The sequence below is a fragment of the Neodiprion lecontei genome, chromosome 5 (assembly GCF_021901455.1).
Source record: "Neodiprion lecontei isolate iyNeoLeco1 chromosome 5, iyNeoLeco1.1, whole genome shotgun sequence".
NCBI classification, from domain to species: domain Eukaryota; kingdom Metazoa; phylum Arthropoda; class Insecta; order Hymenoptera; family Diprionidae; genus Neodiprion; species Neodiprion lecontei.
This window is the reverse complement of record NC_060264.1, coordinates 35468972-35474353: the sequence shown is the minus strand read 5'-3', so window position 1 is coordinate 35474353 and position 5382 is coordinate 35468972. Positions and strand designations below refer to the sequence as shown.

At 41.0% G+C, this 5382-nt stretch overlaps 1 long non-coding RNA gene across 1 annotated transcript; it reads left to right on the top strand.

Annotated features, from left to right (window-relative positions):
* Nucleotides 1-1099: 1099 nt before the first annotated feature.
* On the top strand, nucleotides 1100-2229 carry LOC124294559. Its single transcript, XR_006904448.1, has 3 exons — nucleotides 1100-1155; nucleotides 1249-1519; nucleotides 1849-2229. It is a non-coding gene; the product is annotated as an uncharacterized LOC124294559 (long non-coding RNA).
* Nucleotides 2230-5382: the final 3153 nt, after the last annotated feature.

Below are 5382 nucleotides of genomic sequence, written 5' to 3'. Positions count from 1 at the left end.
TGTCGATAAATGTACAATATGGTATATACATATATATATAATTATATATATATATACGTACATATATTTATATAGTGTGTGACTCACCGTGTGATGCCAAGTCGGGATAACTGCCGCATTCCATAAGCTCTAGGATTACATAATTCTGTATATTGAAAAGCTGCAGCGTGAAGAATCCCGCAATCGTGAACAGGTAATGGAAGTTCATCCGGTTTTTCACAAATCATTACCCTACAATACATACGTCACATATATATTATATATTATATACATATGTATATACACGTAAGTTTATGTGTGCGTATATATATGTATATATGTATATGTCTGTAAACATGAATTATACGCAATAGCAATTTTATTAGAAGATATATTAATTGGGAGAAATGTTTGGAGCTGACCTCGAACGATCGTTCTGTAGGTACATTCCATGATGTATCTACATACCTCTGCAGTGTTGAAATAGGGTTTTTCGATACAAGTGTCGGACTCTATTTTTTGTAACACCCGTAATAGAAGTGCAAGCATCGAAAAAGTCTTTTAAACACTGTTGCATGAGAACTGCACTGTGTGAAGTTTTCTCGCACTAGTGTTTAAATGGTACCTTATGCAACGAGTGACGAAAACCAGGGAATGGTAACGAGTCTGCGTGCGAGTACGAGCCGGAGACAAGTGCGGAGCTTGAAAGCGCTGCTCTCTCGGTTTACTTCGAGTGCGCATGTGTAGCGGTGCGCAGTGCTTTATAGGTATGATTCGGACTACACAACAGCGCTGCAAACGGCTATTTTAAGCATGTGTAACAGGCATCGAAAATCGAGTTTTCGACGCATGTGTGATAAAGAAACTTTTTCAGTGCCTGTAGACGTTACGTTAAGTAGAACGTTCGATGTAGGTATTGCAAAAAAAAAAAAAATTGCCAACGGTCAGAGTCCAGGTTTAGTAGATATATAACAGTAACGAATTGTACTATAGGAAATTACACGATCCATGCCGCCTCCCTATAATATAAGCTGGAAAAATGGAAATGGAACTAGAAGAAAAATATTCTTATGCTTTTCACGCTCAACGAAAAATGCCAGGAGTTTAAAATACATAAAAATGAAGTACATACCTATGACCACGTAAAATAATATCGACAACAGGGACGACGATAAGGTTGCATTTATAGCTGCATCGTATAATCGTTCTTCTTTTTCAACATGCACGCTGCAAGAAAAGGAGTGTCTAAATTTTGTGTCATGCCGTCAGGGGTCTGACAGAGGCCACAACGATTTATGACCGGTCTTTCATCTCAACGCTGGAGCGGCATAAGGTGGATGTTCTAATAATAGAACAAACGTTGGCTTAATTTTTTGGGTCAAGCTTTTGCGAGGAACGCCGCGAAGAAGGGGTTCGGGGGTGTAACGAGCTTGACAGCAATGCAGGACCCTGCCGTCTGTGCGAAGGCGTGATCAAGGAACGAGCTGCCGATGTGGATCTGAGAGGATGGGAGGAGGACCGTAAACGCCGAGTAATGTAGGTCAGTAAATGTGGTTATCACTTTCACCTTGGAGCGTCATCGCGTTACGGTAAAACATTTTTAGGCCCTGCATAAGCCTCGGCTGTTAAATTATACCTAAGTGTAAGGTAATGCAATATGCATAGAATGCGAAATTCGTGTGGCTGCTCAAAGTGTGGTGGAAAAAAATTTCGCCCCCGAGTTGACGGGAAATTTTTTTTTTCAAATCATTTGATCATGCTCGTAATGAAAACTTTCAATGCCAATGTCTCGGCCGTGATGAACGTGTTTAGTGATATATTATGAGAGTTTTGTTTGACGTGTAAACCGGTATATACCTGTCATTGCAGGGTGACTGGTTTTGGCAACGTAAAAAATTCCATTCGAGAAGTTTTTTTTCAACTTCGTTACTGTCCTTGGTGGTTATGTTCGAAGACGAAGCTGTGGACAAGGAGAAGAAACACCTCGTCTGCAGGATTAACGGTTAACCGTGACAGTTAAGCCTAGCGTAAAGAGAAAATTGGATTGTCGAATGATGGAATGGAAATAATTATGCGCGAAGAAAGTTGCGGCAAGTAATTTAAGATAGAAAATTAGGTAAGACTAGGTCAAAGCGTTACACCTAATACCTTCTTTATAACAGTTGTTCAAGAGAAAGTTTGACAGCCTCGATTACCTTGTGGTAATCCTCCACTTGCTTCAATTCCCACGTCTTGTAAATAAAACAACGATACGAAAGAGAGGGGAAAATAAATAAATAAAACAATAGAGTGAAAAGAAGTGAAAGAAAAAAACATCCCTTCCTCTTTACCGTAGTAATAAATGGGGAAAAGTAACGCTTCGATTTACGAACGCACATCGGAACGCCTTTGAGTATGCTTTTGCTTGTTAGAGATAAAATTATTACTGTTGCAAAATAGACTGCAAGTCGAGCAGTTACAATTAGTTTATAGGCAGAACTGCAGTCAGAATTATGGACTAGACCGCGATGAGGATGGTGCCGTTAGATTTTCACTCCGCAACGCTGTGCAGGCTAACTAAAACAGGTAGGTATATAACTGTATACGCCTGGAATCTTGTTATACCTATTTATGTACGTCTACAAAACTCCATTACATATATACCCAACGGTTGATCGCATATTTTTCCAGAAAATCTTTTTGTAACGTTTGGCATCTGGATTTATGAGGTTGCCCTAGTCGATTTCGACGTTGGCGTATATATCCCCAAATATCGATCTCCGCGTATCTCAAACGCGAAAAGGTGCTTAACAGCCGCATTCTACGCTATTCTGAACAAAAACACTCCCATACTTATTCGTTTGACGCAGAAATAAAGAAATGGCATGAATTCTACGATTTTACTACTACGATTCCGTAGAATCCGTGCCATTTCTTCGTTTTTGCGTTAAATGAAAGTGCATTGTAGTGTTTTTGTTCACAATAGCGTGCAGAATGCGATTGTTACGCACCTTGTCGCGTTTGAGATACGTGAACTTCCATATTTAGAGATATATAGGTACGTCAAAGTCTGAATCGCACGAGGTCCGTTTTTTCATCTTCGAAGAAATTGCGTATCCACGGTGAAAGAATGATGTTTCCAGGGATTCTTTAAACTGATATTTTGCTTACGGAAATCGATTGCAGCCGCTTCCGGGTCATTGTCGTATCCTTGAATACCCTCGGCCACAAGTTCAATGCGAAAGTCGTTCCATCTAATGTTAACCAAATCCCCTCCACTCCTCCTGCCGTGGACAAGCATCGTTTATCCGCCACTTCCACGGGTGCCCTGGGACCAGTAAACTTTCTCGTACACTGCGGAGCCAATCTCTCTATTCAGAGAGCTCGGTGGCAAGCCTTTCTGTGTCGATGTAAATTAACTTTAGCAAGAGCTATAGGGGAGTGACATGAAAGTGTCTATGTAACCGTTACGGTACTCTCCCGAAGCCCACGTAACTGTCATCGGCTTATGTGTGAGTGTACCGAAACTCGATTCACGATTTAACACCGGCTCAAACGCGTACTGCAACCTTGACCAGAAAACTATATTGAATTACTCAGACCCATGAGTTCAGAGAGACCTCCCAAATATTTTTTTCTCCTCTTGAGCCTCGCAGTTTTCGTGCACGTTACACTGACACGCGCGTGGAAATCCTCTAGTTGGCGGGGAGTAAGTGTGCCATAGTTTGGGGGCAACGCAACCAACTAATGCTGGAAGTTAGTTGAAATTATTTAAAGAACCGTTGACCCAGACTGCGGAGTGATGAGCGTAGCCGTCCGACGACTCGATGTATATGGGTACGGCTAATTGCGAGTGACGCAAGATCGTCCTAAAATCCTAATTTCGAAGGGGGACGATTTAGCGTTGTTTCCAAGCGGCTCCGGAAGTCCGACTACGGAGGCGTAATGGCGGATCGCTTCACCTCCGGACTTTGGCGTTCCGTATCTTGCCGGTACTATTCGCGTTTCGAAAAAGAATTTCAGATTCAAACTCATCACCGGTGGCACGACTCGAAAACGTAGGCTTCGATTTTCCGTTTCACCCACTCGTCCGGATTAACCGCGGCGTGATTTCGACGAGTGCTCCATTTTCTCAGTAGTATATATCAATCTCGAGAAGTGATTTGCTGACTAGAAGAGTTATCAAGGGAATTCCGTTATTTTCCTGTCGCATAAATCAACACGGTGAAACGCGTAGGTGGGACAGATGTGGCGGTGCTCGCTGATGATTACGGCCGTCTCCGGGTCTCGGAGTAATTGTGTAAGAGATCCTTATCTGGCACATACAATTAAACCTGAGAATGTAAATAACGTTGCTCAGCCGCGCTGGCTAAGCTCGCGTTTATTAAATGTCAATATGCACGGCGTAACGCTGCACCTAAAAAAAATCGTTCAATACTGAACATAAAGACGAGAATAGAAATAAGAAAAAGAAAGGGCCTGTGGTGGAAAATTGGCAAGTTTATCTCATTTCCTGCATTTATTGTCCCGGGTTGCTGTGGTGTGCGGGGTACCGAGCCGTGATCTCATGGGAAGGGGAAAGGTTGTACCACTTTTATATTTTTAACACGGCCACCGGCTTCGGTTGGTCCACTTTCCGAACCACCGTTCACCGCGCGTATCGTTCCGGTAAATATTTACAGTTATTGCCGTTACATAATAGGTACACGCGGCCGTGTTCAGGATCTACAGCCCGATTTCACCATCTCGATCCGAGCCCCTTGAAGTGGATCAATCGATTTCGGGATGGAAGCGTAAGTATAGAAGAAAAAAATAAAATGCAACGAAACGTAAAATACCGATGAAAAACTGATTAATTTCAAACCGATTCTTTTGTTCAAAGAGGTTGTCGATTGGTCGGAAGACAATTACAGTTTTCGCTCATTTGATTACGAGATAGTCGCGCCTTGAATATTATTCAAATTATTATATTCGTAGGCTGTACGATGCTTTTCTTTAAAATACGATAAGAAAACATTTCGAACTTATAAACGAGAGCTTATAGATATCGAGTTTTTATTTCAGGATTGCTATAAGATTGTGAAAAAATTAACTTGATTGGTTATATTTCGATCCGTAATGGCTTATTTTGTTGGAAAAACGATGTTTTTAACAAAATTTACCGCAACAGTTTTTTTTCCAACTTTTCCTATATTTCATTATCAGAAACAACGACAAGTGCTGTGCTGTAAAATTGAAAACCCAACGCGATGAAAAAAGAAATTAACGAATAATAAGATTGTTGCACATTAAAATCGAATGAGTATACTAGAATCTTAGCATAATTTTGTAACGATTTGAAATGATAAATAAATGTATCCAGCTGCTTATTTGTTACTTTCATATTATTTTCTTCTCAGATTATTAGAAGAATCACCGTACCTC